Below are 21,392 nucleotides of genomic sequence, written 5' to 3'. Positions count from 1 at the left end.
AAGGACTATATTTATTTAAATTATACAGTTTGACTCTAATGAAAGCAGAAATTATCCTTGAGTGAATGATTAAAAATAAATGATCTGCTAACAGCATATACAGGCTGTATTATCACTGCAGCGGGAGCAACACAAATTCACAAGAGTGAATAGCTGCACATCCAGCATTCAAAAATCACAAAAAGAAAAAAACTTCACTAAGATTTTGTTACAAACAAATTCTAGTGTATTTACGAAATAAATTAAAAAAACCCCAACAAACTTTTCACGTTTGCTCCACACAAACACAGCTATTCTATTTTTTAAGATGGCAAGACCACAGACATTTCAGGAGATTATTTGTCAGAGGTTTTTGTTTTTCAATAGCCTAACAGAATGCCCTTCTGGGGAGAGATTTTAAGAGGGGCATTTCCAGACCTTTCTGCGCTCCTAGTGTTGCTGTGGATGCAGGACTTGCCACTGACTTTTCATATCTTGGCTTTCCACATCACCCGCTGCTACTTCTGCCTTATAGTAAAGGAAATCCAAGAGAAAAGGAAAAAAAAAACCTCAACCAACTTCTCTGAGCCCAGGTATATTCCCAACATGTATTTTTAGAAGCAAAGCTGACAGAAATCTCTTTGCATTTCTGGGGAACCCCACCTCAAGGCTGCGTGTCAGTGCCTGCAGGGTGGGGGCTGAGCCAGTGAGGTAAAACAGAGCAGAGTGGCATTTCCACTGACACATCTTGGCAGCATTCCTTGCAGGTACAATCTTTTGTACTTAAGGAGCTGTACATGCGACATGTCATCTCTCCTCATTTCCTTTCTGTGTACTACAGAATAGGATGCTGTGACTGTCCTCATTTTCCATTGAGGGCTTGGCACAGGTAAAAAAACACTTCTGTGACTCTAACTCCATGGGAGAAGAAGCTGACAAGATACAGGACACGTGCTTCCCCATGTGAAGAAGGGTAGGCATTCAGGCCACAGCTCATTGCTTGCACTGATTTTAGAAATGTAAGATCAGAATATGACAGCAGTACAGGCAATCTGAAGGCAAAGTGGCTCCTCAATTCACTAAAGATTCATAGACCAAAGCCCAAAATCATTAACAGAGTGAGACTTTTGCCCATACCTTCTTCACTTCAAATAACTTCCTATTGCAATTCAAGTTGCCACTCAAGTAGCCATAGGCAGTATAGCCAGGTGGAAACTATTCACCTGAGGGTGGGAAAGAGCATTCTGTCTGCCTGAGCACAGAGCAGCAGCAGTGGAGCTGATGCTTACACCTGCATGATTAGTGGGCCAGAGTTTCTGCTGTGGTACCCAAATTGTCCCCAGTACATCTACAACAGTTACAGCCAGTTCTGTGGTGATGCCTGTGGAAATCAAAATCTTGTAGAAATGGAGAAAAATTAAATTACTTTTTACATTATAAATACATTTTGAAACTAAACAAAGTATCCTTCCATGGGTTGGTACTTATGGCTTTATATATGTGTACTCTATTGCTGGAGAAAACTAGATTTAAGCAGATAACAAGGAGAGGCAAAGCTGGCATGATGAAGGACGCCATTCTCAAGAAGAAGCAAATCTGCTGAGGAAGCAGTGGATGGTCACTCCAAACTGGCAAAAGAGAGGGTTGGGGTTCACAGCTATTGACAGGACAGACTCAGAAATTCTCAGTACTGAGCAGTTGAGAACTTGTTATCGTCAGGTACCTGCATGGAAACAGCTACATGTAGGCTTACAGCACTTAAACATTTCATTAATTTGATATAGTGGGAATGTCATGAAACTCTCGCAGGAAAAATCACTGGGAAGCTCTTCTGGCTCTCAATTAGACCATGCCTTGGTGAATTGTCCCAGATTTCCCACAAAGACAATTAACTGCTATTTCTCCCATGGTTGTAATTCTTCTAATCGCCAGTAATTCATATTTAAAGACATTGCCCAATATCCTTTTGTTGATTACAAGTATAAGTTCATAAAAATTACTTCTGTTCTATTCTTTTCTATTTCTAAAAGCTGATAATATCCAGCACTGTATCATGCGCAATATAGTTTTGGACTACAGATGAATATCCTAGGCATTATTACAGTGGAAAAGGGTCTGTTTAATAATAGATTGTTGAAAATATTGAGCAAAATTCTGTAGATTTCTTATTGTGATGATTATAATACTGTGAGTTTGATTAGGTCATCCAGGCAAAGTCTGGAGTTCTGCTTGAAATAATTCATCCAAAGCTAAAAACTGATTATATACAAAGTGACCTTGTATTGATGAAATTTGCCACACAATGGTAGCTAGCGACAAAAAGATTCAGACATAATTCTGGGTATATTTTAAAAAAGGGGGAAAAAAGGAATAAACCTAATATCTGCTCTGCAAAAGCTTTCCTCTAACCACAAGGGCACTTTGTCCCCTTGTCCTGCTGAGGACAGGGAGTGACAGAGTAGTTTGGTGAGCACACGGCAGCCAGCCAAGCTCAACCAACCAGAACTGAATTCAGCTGTAAGGTCAGGTTTGAGCAGACCACAGGGCCTGTGCAGTGATCTTTTACAATGGAGTGCCTGACTCTGGGAACAATGGTTCAAGAAAGACACAGACCTGGTGGGCCGGCTCCAGAGGGGGGCCATGAAAATCATCAGAGATTTGGGACACCTGTTCTATGAATAAAGGCTGAGAGAGATGGGGGTTTGGCTGGGATAGCTAATTTTATTCTTAGTAACTTGCACAGTGCTGTGTTTTGGCTATGACAATAATGTTGATAATGCACTGATGTAGTTGTTGCCTAGTGGTGCTTACCCTAAGTTAAGGACTTTCTGATTTTCCCTGCTCTGCCAGAGAGCAGGTGCACAAGATGCCATTGAGGGAATGTGGCCAGCACAGAGCCAGCTAAAAAGATATTCATGAATGATGAATATCTCAGATGCCCAGTATAGAAACTAGGGGGGATGCTCAGAAGTGTGTCATGCTCAGCATATAACTAGGGGGATTTGACCAGGAGGGACAATCACTGCCCTGGGATGGGATGGGCATTGTTCAGCAGCTGCTGAGCAATTGGATTTTGTCTCATATAATCCTTTTGGGCTTTATTCCTTTCTTCCTCTCTTTATTTCCTTTTCATTTATTCTTATTCTTATTCTTATTCTTACTACTACTACTACTACTACTACTACTACTACTACTACTACTACTACACTACTACTACTACTACTACTACTACTTAGTTTTAATATTATTTTTTAAATTAGTTGCAATTATTAAACTTTTTTAACCTAGGAAGTTTACCTTTTCTTTCATTGTCAGTCATTTAAAGACCACCTCTCGTCCATATCTATTTTCTTTAATGCAGGACACTACAGTAGCTCATGAAATATGAAATTCCGTTTTCAAAATCAGAATGAACAAGTATTTTCACTGAAACATATGGACAGAAGAAATATCTACATGGAGTCAAGGAGTAGAAAATTATGGATATTTCAGTAAACTAGAGTAATGGTTCTTAAAGGGGCATCAGGTCCTAAACTAAGCAAACAGAAGCAAGTTAAAGATGTAATCTGCTGTGCTGAGTGAATACCTGCCTTATACCTGCCTTATAAGGCAAATATAAAAATTGTGAAAACTACAAATTCTCAAGAAAAATAGAGAAAAGTAATGAAAATTTCTGCAGCAAATAGAAGATTAAATAAGAATTATGTAGCATGATAGTGCTTTGTTAGGTCCACTGTTACTATCTACTACTTGAATTAGCATAATGAATAGTAACAAGATTTTTCACCTTTTTCCCAATAAAATAAATAATTTTCCAGTTAACATGGGAACCCTAAACTAAACAGTCCCCTGATCCGTTGTTCTTTAACTTTAAACACTGAATTTCTGAATGAAGCCTGATTTTTGTTATCATTTCAAACATGCAACATTTCATAATCCATAAAATAATTTTATTTTAAAAACTGGGACTCATATATTTAATATAATCAAGCTGAATTGTTCTAAAAATTAAAAGCTTTAGAGAGTGAACACCACTGTCTGGTGAGCAGCTGGCAGGATCAGTATGTGTCTGACTTTACCTTGCTAAGCAATATATACTCACAAAAGTAAAATTTAAATTATTTGATTTGTGTCACAGTGAACTTAGGCAAAATGTGGTGCATGGTAGTCAGCCAAAAGGACCCCAATTTAGTACAATCAAGATTTTCTTTATTTGTTTCAAATAGAGACTATCTATGAATGTGCTCAGTACTTCATTGTGCTTGCTTTCAAGAAAGAAAGCAATTCTTTTTCATTGCTAACACTAATTCTGGGCTTCAGTGATAGACGTGGCAGTGCTGTTGACAGATGAATAGGGTAGATTGTGTTCTGTATAGCCCTTTTTGAAGGAGTAATTCAATATATCCACATCGTTTCCTAAGAAATCAGTTCTTTAGATGTATTTGGAGATCAAATTGTGACTCTACAAAAAATGGAGGTCTTTTCTGGATGCATCAGTGTGTTCCATTTTTCTCTATTAGCCTTCAGGTTAGAGTACTTCTGAAAAAGCTCTCTACTGTCTCTACTGAGGGAATTCCAAACTTTCTCTAATCTTTCTGACCAGAAGGAGTATAATCCATCCCAACACCCTTACTTCTATCAAAGTTGGGACAGTGCAGGAGACAAGTGTGGACTACATCAGGGTGGCTTCAAAGGCATCTGAAGTTCATAAAGAAAAATTATTTCCTCAAAAAAAAACAAACTCCCAGTGAGTTCACATTTTAAGTGGTTCAAACAAAATCAACACTGCTTCACCATCTATTTTGCATAATACTTTAGGGGGGAGTTCACACTGGTACAGAAGATTTGTCTGAGGCAAAGGCTGGCAAATAAACCTGTGAGTAGATGCACCAGCCTGTTACAGTGTGATCCAAAAATCTCTGAATCCAAGGTATGGGCTTCACAATTTAATCCCAAATATAAAGAAAATGTTGGTGTCATGGCTTAGGTTGCCTGATAGGTGGCAGTTCAAATCAATATAATGCCTGACAGTACACCCAGAGGCAGGGGTGTGCTCAGCTGCTTGCATGTGCAGGCCTTGCTTTTCAATTTTCCTTGCTCTTCCTGCATCCCCAAAGACATAACCTAATGTCTCCTCTACATTTGAAAAACAGCAGTGATTGTCACCAGGGTGGTTAAGAGTCAGATTTCTGCTCCTCTTGTAGCAGGAAACACAAAGCAAAGATGAAGTTTGTTCAAATCCCTGCATTTTTGGCATCTTCAAGCATCCAAGGACAAAGTACAGCATCTGCAGTGTCACACATATTTTATCAGGACACACAGTACCCCTCCTAGCTCACAGCTTTGCTTCAGCTCATTACTGGATTTCTTTTCTGTGTATTTCCCACGGTTCCAGCATCTCTTTCTTCCACTCTTCTTGCTCCTTCCATACTGGTTCAATTGCTTAAAATACCCTTTCAGATTAATGCCAGTTGCTTTCTCTCCTCTCAGTTCCTATAAATGAGGCAGCATTTAATACCTTTCCAGTAGAAACACAGCAATTTCAAAGAAAGGCACAAGCCATTAGTCCCTGGCTAAGCTCTCTTCCACGTGGAGAGCTGCTTGTTGCTCTTCAGCCTGTCCATTGCTGATAAAGAGCATGAAGGGGCTCACCCTCCCTGCTCATGATGTCAGCACAAAATAGCATCTGGCAATACTGTGCAGATTTTATTGGTTGGTTTTTGGGGGTTTTTTTCAGTATAGGAGAAAGCAGAGTTTGTTAGATATTTGTTTTGTAAATTCCATTTCCATTTTAATTAGAAGGCAAGTTCCTGCAATTTCTGTCTTAATTACCATAATCTGCTTAAGGTCAGTATGATGGGTACTGCCAGCAGAAGGAGATTGGTTATGTTTGCTTTGTCCTGGGTGGAAATCTTTAAACAGATAAGGATTGGAAATAGGTCTGCAATCTCTCTTTCTGATACATTATCCATGTACAGCAGTTACTTCATGGCTTGTGTACAGTAGGATCTATGCAGCAGGGGAGAAACAGTTTAAAATGTGCCTCTGCATGTATAACAATTGTCATAAGGAAAACTCATTTTTCTGTTTGTTTTGGTGATTTTTTTTGGTTTTGGATTTTGGGGATTTGTTTGTTTGTTTGTTTTTTGTTTTGTTTTGTTTATAGAGATCATATTGGGAATGCTTTTGTTTTCTTGGGAAATGACTTATACTGGTAGGCACATATTATGGATTTCTTCACTATTGAATTTTATTCCTGTGTAACTCAATTGTGTCCAGAGTTAGAGTGAAACAGCAGTAAATCAGACTCTATTATTCTTAGTTACTTATATAGAGTCACAAGTTAAATTCACTGTGATATAGCCAGGAATGTGTGTGGGAAGGTACTTTAAAGAGTCTCCTCAGTGAAAGCCATCAATCTTTCTGACTGCATTAACCTCTACTCTACAGCCCACTATGCAACCAGAGTTTCAGAGGGCACTTTCCAAGGGCATCCTCATCTGTCACCTCAGAGCAGAGAAGTTCCTGCAGAGCAAGTGGGAGCACTCAGTGCTCTGCTCTCTCACCTATACTGGCTTTATTCTTTGTTAACATCATACAGCTTAGCTGCAAATCTGGTCTGGAGGAAATTAATGTAACAAAACTCATGGACAGGATCAGGGAAGGGAGGGGTGATTCCATTTTCTGGAATTTCTAGGCGGGTTAATTTTACCCATTCAGCCTCACTCTCTCAGAGGCTTCTACACACTTACAAGCCCCCAAATTTGAGCTCTCAGGTGGTGTGGCCATAATCAGATGTTTATAACAGAAAGGACAAAAGATTCTGCCTATTGAGGCTTCATGTCTTTTCAGTGTCTGTTGACAATGTCTGTCAAGCCAGTTTACTTTTATATTACTGAGGAGTTACAGCTGTTACAGGGTGACCCTTTGCTTCAGAACCATATGTACTTCAGACTCCACAAATCTTAGGCAGGGTTGCTGCTTATTTTCTGCCTGAATTTGTTTGAAATGCATTTCAAAATCCATACATCTTGATGGTTATCGTCTGTTTTCCCACTAGGCTGACATGAACAGGAATGGCATATGTGATGTGTTGTAACCTCCCTGCACCTCTTCTGTGGTCAGAAAGAAGGGTATTCCCCTCACAAGTCACATCTGCTGGGCTCCCAGCAGAGTGCAAGCCTTCAGGGAGTGAGTTAACATTATATTCCTCAGCTTGATTAAGGGGAAACAATCACTGCCCATACAGGTCAGTCTTTTAACACTCACAGACACTCAGAGCAACCTTAAGATTTTTTTAAGTCTCTTCAAGTATAGCTCCTACTAAAAGACCCCAAAAACCAAAAGGCACATGCCAAAGAGAAGTTTTCTAGGTCTAGGTCCTTGAACAATAATAGACCTTTTTTTTATTTTATTTGATTTTTCACTGATGCTTCAAATGTATACAGCCATAGGAAAGAAGCATAATAATACTAATTGTTTAGTATTATTTTTGGCAGTTTTTAATTAACTTTAACTCAAAATTTAATACTGGAGGTAAATTAAATCTGAAGTGCTATTGAAGAGTCTTGAACACATGTAGAAATGGTCACTTCACATTGCCTGTATTTCTGGCTTTAAATTGCTCCATTAGTATCGTCTATGTTTTCAGTGCTAAAATTTAAGAAATTGTTTTATTAATTAAGTGGCAGTATGGTCTTCACAGCCTCTTATAAAAAAACAGAAAACATGCTAAATTATTCTGGATACCATTTACATAAGATTTTACTGCATTTACAGTTGGAACAATCGTGGTTTATTTGGAAACCTTTTTGTTTGGATGTATCGAAGCAGCTAAACTGAAGTTAGCCACATAGAAAATGATTGGTTAATTGAATAAAAGCTCCAGGATTTTGATTAGGATTTCTCACTGCAAAAATAAGGAATATCTGAAACATTACTGGACTGGCTAAATTTAATCATTCAGGTTTCCTTACTACCTAAGCTGAAGCCAATATCCCCTAGTCTTTTATATGGGTTTTGTCTGCTACAAACACATTTAGAAAGACAAACATGGATTGGATTAGATGGAGTCTAAGAAGGACATTTTTCTTATTTATAAACTGTATAAAAGTTATTTCAGACCAAATATTGCCTTCTGTCTCACAGCTTCCATAAATGCTAAAACTGTCATTGACTGTTGGACCCAAGCTAACAAGATCTACACTTTGTAAGAAATGTCCCCAGTCATGCAGGAAAGACAGTTTTGATCATTTAACACCATAAATTTCATCCTATCACTGTGTTTTAGGAGTACCTGTGGATATTGTACGTCCCAAATCTTGTGATTTATTAATTTGTTGGTGAGACTTATCTTATGCACTGTCTTTGACCTTGTGATCAATAGGGAATGAGTTAGACTCTACCATCAGGAAAAACTTAGATATTAATTTTTATCTATATGAGGGAGGCAATAAACACGATACATGCTCCTTTAAGAAATGCAGTTAAATGAAATAGCCAGTTTCCAGCTATTTTGCAAACATGCTTGTCTGCTGCCATAACGCAGTGGAACATCCAAAATAAGCATTGCTCTGATTTTGGGTGTCCCCAGAGGAGAGGTCAAGCATGCACTTGGCCATGTGCCTCAGCTAAGCAACGCTTTTGATTCTTGACCCTCTGCAGCTCCAGGAACAGGAAGGACTGACTTCACCTCAAGATGCAATTTTCTTAGAAAACAATGTGGGTCAATTCCAGAATAAAAGAGACAGAGGAATAACCTGCCAAGTGTTCAGTGTGCTGCTCCCTCTGCATGATGTACCATTTGCTCTCCTTACAGTTTAAACAAACGGCAGATTTCTACTAAGTCCCTGAATTGGCTAGAATCTGGAAAACATCAGCCACACCATCTGGGTCCAATACAAATGAGGCAGAAAGCAGAATTTTCAAAATGCCAGAGTCCCAGACTTCCAAAGTGCTCAGTCACTTGTATGTTCTCCAGTCTCACTTCGGTGAAGTTGATTTTTTTTCCATAAAACCACTTATTTTCCACCACTGACTGATGATATTGTACTACTGAATGTTTTTCCCACAGCCATGTAGCCTGGGTGAACCTCAAACAAAAGCGATGACAAGTCCAAACCTGTGGGACTTGAAAGAGGTCTCTGATCCACCACAGCTGGTGGAGAATTTCTTCACTGTTTCTGTGATGCATGGAAGAGGCTAGTTTGTTCAAAACAATGATTCCCAAAAGCTCTCACTGAACTATATGCAAAGTTTGGCTGGAAATCTGTCACAGCTTCTTCCAGTGCATTGCCTCACAGATGCTGGCTGGCATGGCTTTCCCTGCTTCCAGAGCAGTCCCACAATGTGCCATGCCCTCCTGTGGGAAATCACAAGTTTCTGCTGCCTTTGTGCCAAAACCCCAACTGCCACAGGGCTCGGAAGGCTGATATTACAGGAGCTGTTTAGCAAGGTGTCTGGGAGACTCACAAAACCCAGACCAAGCTGGCTTCCCCTCCCATTTTGAGGAAGCAGAAGGCTGAATATCTTTGGGGTTAAGCTGGGGTTGCAAGGCTCCTCGCTCATTTGTTGTTCCTCATAGCATCAGGACTCCCAGCTCCAGACAACACCAGCAGGCTGCCCTAACTGGCCTTGGAATTACACACAGCAAGCTCAAAAATTTGATCTTTCCTTTTAAATATTTGATTTAAATATTAATTAATTTTTTCTTAAAAAGCAACAACAATAACAAAAAACCCTTCAATATACACTTCATTTCCCCTGAAAAGTTAGGAAATACTCAGAATTTTAGAATTTTGTGATGAACAGAATCTTCTGAATACTGACTAACATTGGATCAAATACAAAACAGTTCAGCACCACTCATTCCATCAGCAACATGTAGAGGAAGCAGTGGAACACCATCCCTCCTAGAGACCAGGGCTAAGCCAACGGATATCCTGGCCATCCATAGCTTCAGACCTAAAATTACAACTAAAAGAAAAGGGACAAAGAGAGAGAGAATGATCCTAATGGAAAAAAATAAAAATTATTTTGATTAGAAGGGTGAGTGTCTGAAGCTTGAGAGAAGCTCATTGCCTTTCAGTAAGAAAACCCTAACAATATCCAAAATTGAATTTTTAAACACAATTTTAAATGTAATGGATTTCATAGCACAAAGTGATGGATATTTTTGTTGCTCTCTAAATGAGCTTCTCTAGCACAGGCTTGGGGCTCTTTTTGCTAGATGTTGAATCCCTGTCAAATGTTTTGTTTCACTCTTCCCAAGGCCATATTTGTTAGCAGCAATATGAGAATTAAATTGAGAGGTAGCAGCCCACAAACTTTGCACAGAGTAGTCTTTAAATAGGATTCTGATGAATTCACAGAGGATTGGAATGAAACACCACAAAACCTTTACCTTGAAAAGCTCTAGTTTCTTAAATCAGTTTCCCCAGAGTACATTTACAGTTGCTGTCACCAAAGATAGCTTATTGCTGATGAGCCTCAAATGAGCCCTTCAAGTCCATGAAACAGAAGGTGCATAAGCAATCACATTAGTGCTATCAAAGTGAGGTAAACAGCATAAGACAACATTAATTTGCATGCTGACAAGAGCTAAATTGCAGGGTTCACCTGTAGCAAAAATAAATCACAAGGTGATCATTGCTTTTGCTTTTCTTATAGTAGCATCTGCCAAGCACATCATAAAAATTCTGGTCACCTAAAGGAAAATATATTCCAAAGCTAAATGTCATCATGACTTCAAATTACTGTGAATTATAACACAGAAAGCAGTATTTGGTAGCCTTTAGCAAAATGGTAGCCTTTCCACAGTCCTCTGCATGAAACAGTAATCGTATTTATAAAACATAATACATTTTTGCAATGCCACAGGCATTCAAATACTTGGAAAAAAATCCCTGATAACAGATGGAATGGTTTTTTGACATTAATATATGCATTTTTTTTATACACGGCAGTGAATGAGAAAAGTGTTAGCTTAATAAATAGTGATGCTCATGGGTGCTGAGTTGTTTCAGTTGTCTTCTTTCCTGTCAAATATTCTGTCTTTATGATAACAACACAAATTAGAAATGGCTGGTAGTTTCACTCTGTACCTTTTTGTGCTCTCTTATATTACATGTCAGGATGTTTAGCTGTATAATAAAGCACTGCTGGCACAGAAGTAGCATTACCTATGTACATAATTTTTGTGCTGCTACTCCAAGGATCTCCAAAAAAACTCCAATGCCATGGCACTGCATGCTCCAGCAGTAGCACCACACTTTCAAGAAAGGAATAGATCTCCTTGAGAGAATGTAAGAAATACAAGAGTCTTCATGCCGAATTGGCTCTCTCTTGCCACAGGATGTGTATCATAGCTGCTTTATTTAATCTACTGGGATGTCCTTGTCTTCTTTATTATTTTCCCAGAAAAAATTCGATCTTATTGTTTCATCTTGAAATTTCAGCTTTACGAAGAGCAGCTATATCTCCAACCTCACTATAGTTAGCAAATACCAGAGAAATTATCTGTAAACCTCTAAAAATTGCTACTGGTTTCCATATAACATTTTCACACTTTTTGACTTGTTTTTAGTTTAATCACAATAGCATCTCTCTTGTACTCTTTGGCTGATCCCTATGAATAACCTGAGCCTCATTCTGCTAGTCCTGTAGTCACAGCATTTCAGGCAACAATGGACTCCAGAATGCCTAGGGAGAGAAATCAGATTATATATAAGAACATTTTCAATGTCATTTGCCTAATTTGCATAAAATCATTGTTGTTTTTTGAACACATTGAAGGCTAGTATTACCATGGATTAATTAAAATAATTCCATGAACTTGAAGCAATTTTACTGTTACATATTTCATGTTGCATAATCAAAGAGTTTTCTACTGAAATCACCCACTTGATTTTAGTATGATGAGCCCCATGGCAAAACAGAAACTGAAGTGCAACCTCCCACTTCCCTCCCCCTTCCAGAGGAAAATTAAAGAGAATTAGAGGTCCCTAACAAAGATTCTGGCATGGAAAGCAGAGAGAGAATGCATCAAAATTTGCAATTCAATCATTTTTACTGCACAATTTCACATTTCAGCTGACAGTTAATTAATTTATGGAGTGGTATTGGGTGTTCCTAGCTATGTATTCCAGTATTTAGGTGCAATGGAGATAGATAGCCTAACATGACATAAGAAGAAACTACATAGTGATGAAGAGATGTATTTGTCAAACCTCACACAGACATAATCAAGATGATAAACACTGAGTGTTCCTGCTAGAACTGCAGCATACATTCTAATGTTGTTAGTTCATGAGTTAACTTCTCACAGCCAATTTCAATTTACTCTAAATCTACACGTATATACCCCTAGCCCACACTTCATGTCTTTCAAATGCCTTGCCTTTGTAGTTTCCTCTAGAAATCTGAATACAAAAGGAAGCTAACAAAGAAAGATCTAGTCTGTCTCAGGAAGGATTTTGAGCACTGCTGAAGGTGCCTGATAAAGAAGTATGTTCAAATTTTTCAGTGCCAGACTCACAGTATGTCAACAGATACTAGGTTAATGAAGATTCATGCAGCAAAATCAAAGGTATCCATCAAGAATTTCCTATGACCAGATATTAGAAGTTACAGCTTTTCACCTTCAGCAGCAGTGAAATGAAAAAAGCAGGCCATTACCAATCCTTTTCTAACTGTCTCCTATAACCGCAGCTGAGGCCTCGCATACACTGCATTAAGCTCCTTTTTAAAATTAATGAAGACTAATTAAGGAAAAAAAGCCTCCACAAGAAAAAAAGAAAGAAGTTGTTTTTGTAAAGACAGCTCTAGCAACTACCACAAAATGCCACTCTACTATAGAAAGCCAATAAATAACTGTAATATGAACTGATAAATTTTGTCTCTTTCCAAGCAGATCAGGTAAGTGAATCAAATGTTACTTTTAACTCTTATTTTCCATAAGGTTATTATTAACAAAAATGTTATAAAACTGATGGACAATCTGAGCTAAGTGAAATCACATCACGGAGGAGGAAAAAACGTAATAAAGATTTAAAGAAACCATTTCAGATCAGTTTATCTGATTATGACACATCTGGATACGATAAGGTTCAAATTCTGAAATTTGGAGTGAATAGAGTGGAATAAAAAGAGATCCTTTTTTTTCCTATGTGTAAATTGAAGAAGATATTTTCTGAAAAATACCAGTTATGATATAAACCAAACCTCAGAAAGATTCATCTAGCTGCTAGAACTTGCCCCCACAAGGAAATGTGTCAATTAATAAATAGTTTCTCTTCTGGAACACTGAGCCAGTGGACTGCATATTAATATATATTAATTTATACCCATATGAATCTATCTATCTCTCTCTGTCTACATATACATATACATATACATATACATATACATATACATATGTATATATATATATATATATATAAAATTATCAGAGAAATACCAATATATTAACACATATGTAGAAAAGATGAAAATGGAGCACCTCTCCTATGAAGAAAGGCTGAGAAAGCTGGGGCTGTTTAGCCTGGAGAAGAGAAGGTTGTGCAGAGACTTCATAGAAACCTTCCAGGATCTGAAGGAGATCTACAGGGAAGCCAGAGAGGGATCCTTCATCAGGAACTGCAGTGACAGGACAAGGAGTAATGGGTACAAACTGAAAGACAGAAAATTTAGGTTAGATGTCCAGAAAAAATTTTTTTACTGTGAGGGTCGTGAGGCACAGGAGCAGGTTGCTCAGGGAGGTTGTAGGTGCCCCATCCCTGGAAGTGTTCAATGCCAGGTTGGATAAGGCTTTGAGCACCCTGGTCTGGGTAGGGTGTCCCTGCCCAAGGAAGTGGGTTTGGAACTACAGGATCTTTTAGTCCTTTTCCCACCCAAACCATGCTACAATTCTATGATTAAGGCCATTCCCCCTTGTTCTATCACCCCATAGGCCCTTGTAAAATGTTCCACTGCAGCCATTTTTACCCTTTTTAAAAATAGCTGTGGTGTTTCACTTACTCCTAGTCACTGGAGAATTTGCTTGAGAGTCACAACTTTTTCAAGTATGATGGAGAAGGGCTGGGTAACTACATCAGCCAGTTCCCTCAGGCCCCTGAGATGCATCTGTTTGGGTCCCATGGAATTGTATATGTTGAAGTTCCTCAGGAGGTTTCGAATCCAGCAACAGCCATGCCCACAGCAGGGGAGAATTGATGTCCCTCTTGTTTTGTTCAGGCCTGTGTGAAGATGTGAGGATGTGAAGACACTTGCTGATCATATGTTAGCGGCAGATAGAAATTGAATATTTGCAATCAATTTTCAACAAACTCTACAATTTTAAAATTTTTTTTAAAAATGTTATCTGCTGCATAATGGCACTTAACTGGGGGAATTACGGGGAACTACTTGCTACAAGTCAGTTTGAGTTGAGTCCACCTGTCCAATAGTTTGAATTGCAGCCAAGCTGAGAAAGTCAAAGCTAAGTTCAAGTTTGATAGAAGTTAGCAGAGCAATTCTTGGTAAATAAAAAGTGTTTTGGAACTGGAATTTTGTGTAACAGTCTCTATGAACTGCACCATAAAAGGATTGAGTTTCCTGGGTTTTTTAATATATTTTAGAGTAGGAGGATTGTGTATGATAGTGAAGTTGCTGGGAAAAAAATGATGAGAGTAAATTACTGTGTTACTAAAGTAACACAGTATACAAGCAGTATACAAGCAGGAATGTCTTCTACTGCTCTGTCTGCTGGTCTGCTGACCAGCCCCATTCATGACATGTGGGCATTTGGCCTGGTCTTGCAGAAGCTGAAGGACTCAACTCTACGTAAAATTTCTATTCCATTTTTATCACAAAATATTGTGGATAAAGTAGAAAATAATTTTATTACCTGTGATGATGTCTTACAATTTTCTAAGTCTTTTTGGGTTGAAGAGAAGTAACTTAGAGCAGAACATGAAGAAAGCAGAGCTGAGCTTCATTAATTTTAGTGACCACTGCGACCCTTATACAATCACAGATTCCAGAAGGGCTAGATTGTTTTGTCATCTCTCTAAGGCCTAGCTGTGATTTTTAAAAACACATCAGATCCTCAGTAAATTTTCTATAAATTGAAATTGATTAAAAGACACCACAACAGGAGAGAATACACTTAGAAGAAAGAGTGATAGAAGAATGCAAGCTTCATTTTCACCTTAAGCACCCAAAATCTGGGTGTAAGCTCACAAGATGTATTTAATGAAAAAAATGACTGAAACCTTGATGGAACCAGGCAACCACATCAAATTCCATTCTGATAGAATCAGAACTGCCTGTAGTATGCCACAATCCAACACCTCATTCCATCTTTTCTGACCTGACAGAGTGGTATTACATATGGAGTGCAAAGTCATCAACTAAAGGAATTCCATGGGCTTTGTAGGGATGATCCATAGACTAGAGGAATGGTATCTGTGTGCACGTATCAAAAGACAAAAAAGGTGAAGGTGTATTGGAAAATGTGGGATCCAGTATGACATAAATTATGTGGAAAAGGGAGTCAATACTGTTCTACTTTCAGATGGGGTAGAGTTAAGGTGAAAGCTGAAAGACTTGGCTTTTTAGACAAGAATAAGGAGAGGACCTTGAATAATTAGTTTTGGTCCTGTCACGGACCTCAGGAAGTGTTAAAGTGCACACGTACTCCCTAAATGATTTCTCCTACTGCCACTGCCCAAGGCATAACACCAGGCTAGGTCTCTAGTCTGGCTCAGTAAACATTTATTTTGTTCTTAAAACTGCCTAATTTTTTCATTGCTGACTGCAACATGAAGTTTGGAAAATTGCTAATGAACTCTTCCAGTAGAACACAGCTGTATGCCAATGCAGAATAAGAATGGACTAACAAAAAATAAAGATTTGAATAACCTCAAGGATATTCAAGCAGAATCATTAAAGCAGAATCATTAAACTTGTTAACACAAGGATAAAAACTCATTAATATTTTGCTAAGGAGTTTTTCTTTAAACAATATGTTGATACCAGGAAAGAACAAAGTAATATAAAGTCTCATAAGGATGCAGTCATGAAAATGTAGATGTTATTATAGTAGAAGCATCTTCAGTGAAAGTGGGAACATATTAATATCATCATAGCTGTAGTTCTCAAGAATGTTTTTTGACATTCCACACATTTATGTTCAAGAAACCCTCATCCAGACTGGACTGGTCTCAAGGCATGGGCTATTGAGGTACTCAAAGACACATAGTTGGTTTTGGGAGAGGGCAAAAGTTACCTCTAAACCTCGGTCAGAGAATATGATGCAGAGTGCTGTGTGGAAATACCAGCTTTAAGCCAGAAAGCTTGTGTACTGTCAACAGTCCAACAGCAAAAACAAATAGTTCCACTTGAGCTAAACTTCTGTCAAGAAAGTTTCATATACTGTAATGACTGAAAAGCACATAGTTGGTATTAGTGCACAGCACTTATTTTATCTTTCTTTTTTACATCAAGGGTGAGATGCACCCAATGCCTCATTGCTGGTGTGGGCCTTTCATTATCTCCAGCTGATGAATTCTCATGATCAAGATTTTGGGTGCCTGTACAATAATCCATTTTCTCTTTAAAAATTTGTAAATTACATTGTTCAAATGAAAATATCCAACAATTAGAATTCCATTGTTCACTTAAATTCAGAGGACTAAAGACTGCAAATTTGTATCCATTCCCATCCAATCTGCGCATGAACATTTTATTTTCAAAATATTCTGTTTTTCTAAAGCAAAGAAAACAGAATAGTTCCTTCTTATTTACTGCAGATTCTGTCATCTCATTAGGATCCCTGCTCAGTGTCTCTCCAGATATCACTGTGACCTTATCGTAGTATGAGTATCATTGATCAAGAGACAGAAAACTGTCAAATCTGTCTTAATGTGGGAAAACAGCTGCAGAACACATTTGTACAGACAGACCTTATGGGAAATCTTTTTTTACATAAAAATAATAATACTTTGTAAGAAAAATAAATTTCTTGTTCTGTACAATTAAACTGCAGAGAAAAATCCTAGAATTAAAAAAATATGTTTTTTTAAGTAAAAACTCACCATCTGTCACCTAATAGCTCTTTTCTGCTACAGTATCTACAAGATGAAGGGCTTTAAGATCTTTCAGATCAGCACATGACTTGCTCTAGACAGTGGAATGGTTCAGGAAACACTGCAATCTTTGGATCACATCACAGATGGAAGAGATGAATACAGGCAATAAGCCCACCTAAAATGAAAATAAATGTCAATGTGCCATCTTTAAGGGAAAGCAAGTGTACATGTATATGCATAAGTATAGATATAACATTTTTCTCTTGCATATGTGCTAGTGACTCAATCACTTCCAGTGTACAACCCCTCAAAAAAACCCCAAAATCAATCAAACCACCAAAAAGCAAAGCGAGTTTAAAAAGTAATTCCAGTAGGGCTTTTTTTGAAAAGAAACTTGGTGAAGTCAGTTTCTGCTTTTGAACTATGAGGGCTACAAAGACCATGACCTCTTTCTGTGAGGAAATTAGATTTCATTTGAAGAATTTGCCAGCTGTACCATTTTGAATTCCTTTATATGGATGTTCCTTGTGAAATAAAGTCATCTGTACCGGAACAGAGGGTAAGATTCTCATTTACAACTAAGCATCTTTACACTTCTAGGAAAACCTTTGCCATTAACTCTTTCTGTTGCTGCCTTAGAGGAGGAAATGAATTTAGCTGAATCAGTATCAGGTTCTTGCACACATAGAGAACAGAGCTATACGAGTACAACTCAGACATGCAGGTTAAAGAAAAGCTAACTAAGAGCAACAAAGTTAAGCCCAAAATTTTTGCTGTGTGATTACTGAATGGAAAACTACAAGATGCATTTTTCAGTTGTTTTATTTTATTGAAAAAGAAATACACAGAGCTATAATATTTATTCTTCTGGTCTACATGGAATTTGAATAAACGTGTGCATTTCTGAATTTTACAGGTCCTAAAAATAAACTGGAAAGAAAAGTCATTAATTGAGCTAGAAGAGGAGAATAAGAGACTGGGATTCAGGCCTTTGGGACTCATGAGTCTCTGCTTTTGTATCAAATATCTAGGGAACAGGAAAGTATCTTTGGATAACATTTCACAAACTAATTTGGTCTTTGAGCTGTGCATTTCACCCAGCTGAGTAAATATTATTTGCAGCCAACTGAGTAAGCTGTTACATTAGCTACAGTGAAATTGCTGATTTGGAGCACTTAAAGCGGGAAGGTCAATAACAGCAGGAAGAATTAACAGGCATGCGGCTTGTATAAAGTTCCACAAAGTTTATGCTCTCCTTATTGGCAGTAACTCTTGGTTAGAAGCTAGAATCTGCACAAGCAAGTCAATTCTTGCCTTGGGTTGCTGTGACAACCTTAACACAGCTGATGCAAACAACCTGAAATTGTATCTAAGAGTACAATACAACTGTAACTCCCAGCCAGACTTAATGGTACAGGCAAGAAAAAAGAGAATTAAAGAAGAGGTGAAGAGGTGGGATTTTATGGGATTTATTGTCTTTTTCTATGTCAATCTATCAGATTTTTGAACAACAAAATCTACAATCTATCTTGGTTTAGGTTTAATTTTTTTTTTTTTTTTTTTTTTTTTTTTTTTGACATTGCAAGCTTAAGGTCTTCTTTATCCTGGAACATTATGTCTACATTTAATCATTAAAATATATTGAACTGCTGGACTGGTAAACTCCACACTTGGTTCTGAATTCTCAGCTTAGCTACAGCACAATTTGGATTCTTTTTATGCAAAAATAAATGCATTTGCTTCCTGAGGAAATTAAAGCTTATCAAGGAAGACAAGTGAAGCAGAGAAGAAAAAAAGCTAGCCCAAATTCACACGAGATATTTGTGCAGATCAAGGAGTGGGGAAATACTCCTGAGGTATCCTTTTCCCACAGTTTACACCCTGCCATCATTGACTTCAGAAGGAAAATTATAAGAACTCATAGGATTAAAATGACTCCCCCATAGTCACATAGCTTCCACAAAATGCTGAAGAAACTCGAGGGTGTATTTATTCATTGTTAAAATTACTGCTGAGTTAAAAAGTGAGAAGAATGAGCACTTCTAATATATGTTCAATGATTGTTTTTTATTGAGGGATGAATATACATAGCTATCTAAGAGTCCTGCAGCATATCAGAAAAATTTTTAATAAATAAACAAATTTTTTTATTATACTAACAGTTCTGGGAAAAAAAAACAAGAAAAAAGCATTGGAGATAGAGTCTGTGTATCGTGAAAAAGCATAAGTAGACAGAAGCTGTCTTAAAAAATATTCATTAAATTGATTTTTCATAAATTACCTTTCAGAGCAACTTTGGTATTTGGAAAGTCTGTTCTTCAGAGAATCTAAATTCAGAGAATTGACTTTGAGAGGCTGGAGGCCTCATGAATTGATTCTTTGAATCTACTTAGCCCCCCCTGTTTTTTCATCAACAGTGTTTCTTTTCATTAAAGATGGATTAAAACCAGGAGGAAACATGCTGCAAGAATACTGGCAAATGTCCTAAGCAGACCTTTTCCCCTTTTTCGCAGGTCTGCCTTCCATCCCATTGCTCCTTTGCACACACCACACACAGAAATACACTTCTGACTTAAAGCGCTAAACACTGAGAACATCATCAAAAGAATGGCTTTAAAAAGAACATTACTGAAGAAAAACTAATATTACACATTTGCACCAGGAACTTAAGCCTAAAATTACACTCCTCTGACTAGAGAACAGAAAATTTATGATTCATCTTGGATCTAATAAAAGCCGGCAAATCCTGAACCAGACTCCTTACCCTTGTTCATAAGGGCTTATTTCATATGGCTTCAGTTAATAACAGCAGAATCACAAAAACACACAGGTCCAGATATGTTCACACATTGATATTGCACAAGAATGTGAAACTCGAGATGCAGACCTGAAAAAATAAGGTATATCATATGGACCATATGAATTAGCAAAATTAGCTCTGTTTATGAGAGACACTGCCACATATTTCATACAAAGTGCACAGATAGTACTAGATTAATTTTCCAAACATATGATCTCCAGAAACCTGTACTGAATCCCTTCAGTCTCCTGGTGGGAATTTCCCAAAATAATAGGGACTTACAGTTTGCAAAAGCACTGAGATAATAAGCTCTATTTCAATGAACAGAATTTTTTCTCAGTTAAAAAAAAAGTTATTTAAAAAACACCCAAAAACCCAGATATAATCTTGAGCTATATTCCAAAATAAAATTTAAAAAGCACTTAAGGAAAATATTTTCAGTTTCCAATATCACAGAAGGCAAAAGCTGAAAGCAATTTTTAAGGGGATCATTAAAAGCATTTTTAGAAGCAGTTTCATAATGAATGCATTTCAAAGAAAGAAAAATGTACTCTTTCTTTATAAAAGCTAAATATCCATGTGCAAAATTTTTGTGTCAGAATTACAAAGTCCATCCTGAGAGAACAATTAAAATTATCCAGTTTCGTTTGATCCTGAGATGTTCTGTCAGACACTTGCTAATGATGTCACCAGGGACTATGTAATTCTCTTTGTCCATCATTTTTAGAAGACTGGGTATTAAACATTCTCTTCTATTTCTCCTCAAGGCTTCTGTGCTGGCTGCAGATATGAGAGAGAAGAATCAGTAAGGAAGGAGCTGTGAGAGAACTTCTGTTTCAGCTCATTGCGATTTAGATATTGTCCAGGGGCCAGTGATAAAAGCAAAGGAAGTTTCCTCCATCTCCTCCACTGTGGAAGGAATACTCATATCTCAATCATTTGCAGATAGACTATTAATATTGAGGGAACATGGATTTCTAGAAGTACCCTGTCTTTAAAGAACAAGTCTGCTCAGGTCCTTGGTTCAGCAAGGTGCTCAGACACATACATGATGCATGGGTAAGATAATAATTTAAAACTATCAGCCAGTGGCAGCAGCCAACAGTATCACAGCAGCTGAGGCAAGGCTATGAGATTTTAAGAATGTCCTATGCAGATTCCAAAAGCAGTTTCAGAGCAAAAATCTTGTAGTGATATTATATTACCCATACAGACAGCTCCTATTGTCTCACATGAAATAGTGTTTCCTAATTTCTCTATCATCTGGTTACCAATAATTTTTAATTTCATCTGCTACAAGGAAGCATGATGCTTAAATGAATCAAAGTCAGTCATATTCTAAAATTAATTCCTGTAATGGCTTTATTCATCATTCATTTATATTTAACAAAAAAATTACCCCTCTAAACTATGCACACATACAAAGTTTAGAATAATGCATCTTATTGTTTCCTTACTGCAAACTCTACAAGCAGTATAAATCATGAATAATTTTAGACCAAGGAGTATTCCCCCTGACTTCACTTGGGCTACTCTGACACAAA

Source organism: Melozone crissalis, unplaced genomic scaffold (genome assembly GCF_028551555.1).
Source record: "Melozone crissalis strain CALT ecotype California unplaced genomic scaffold, PUWL_Pcris_2 ptg000004l_1, whole genome shotgun sequence".
NCBI classification, from domain to species: domain Eukaryota; kingdom Metazoa; phylum Chordata; class Aves; order Passeriformes; family Passerellidae; genus Melozone; species Melozone crissalis.
This window is presented reverse-complemented; position numbering follows the sequence as displayed.